Here is a 449-nt window from a genome sequence, read left to right as displayed (position 1 = left end):
TAACCCTAACCATAACCCTAACCCTAAGCAAACTATAACCATAACCCTAAACCTAACACTAGCCAGAGCCATAACCATAGCCCTAGCCCTAGAACTAACCCTAACCCAAACCCTAACCCAAACCCTAAGCTAACTCTAACTGTAAAGCTAACCTTAACCCTAACCCTAGACCTAGACCTAGCCCTAGCCCTAACCCTAGCCCTAACCCTAACCCTAGACCTAGCCCTAACCCAAACCCTAACCCTAACCCTAACAGTAAACTAACCCTAACCCTAACACTAACACTAACCATAACCCTAATCCTAACCCTACCCTAGTCCTAGCCTTAGCCCTAGCCATAACCCTAACTCTAGCCCTGGTCCTAACCCTAACCCTAGCCATAGCCATAGCCCTAGAACTATCCCTAACCCTAACCCTAACCCTAACCCTAACCCTAACCCTAACCCTAA

This window comes from Psammomys obesus, unplaced genomic scaffold (genome assembly GCF_907164565.1).
Source record: "Psammomys obesus unplaced genomic scaffold, mPsaObe1.curated_primary_1811, whole genome shotgun sequence".
Lineage (NCBI taxonomy): Eukaryota > Metazoa > Chordata > Mammalia > Rodentia > Muridae > Psammomys > Psammomys obesus.
This window is presented reverse-complemented; position numbering follows the sequence as displayed.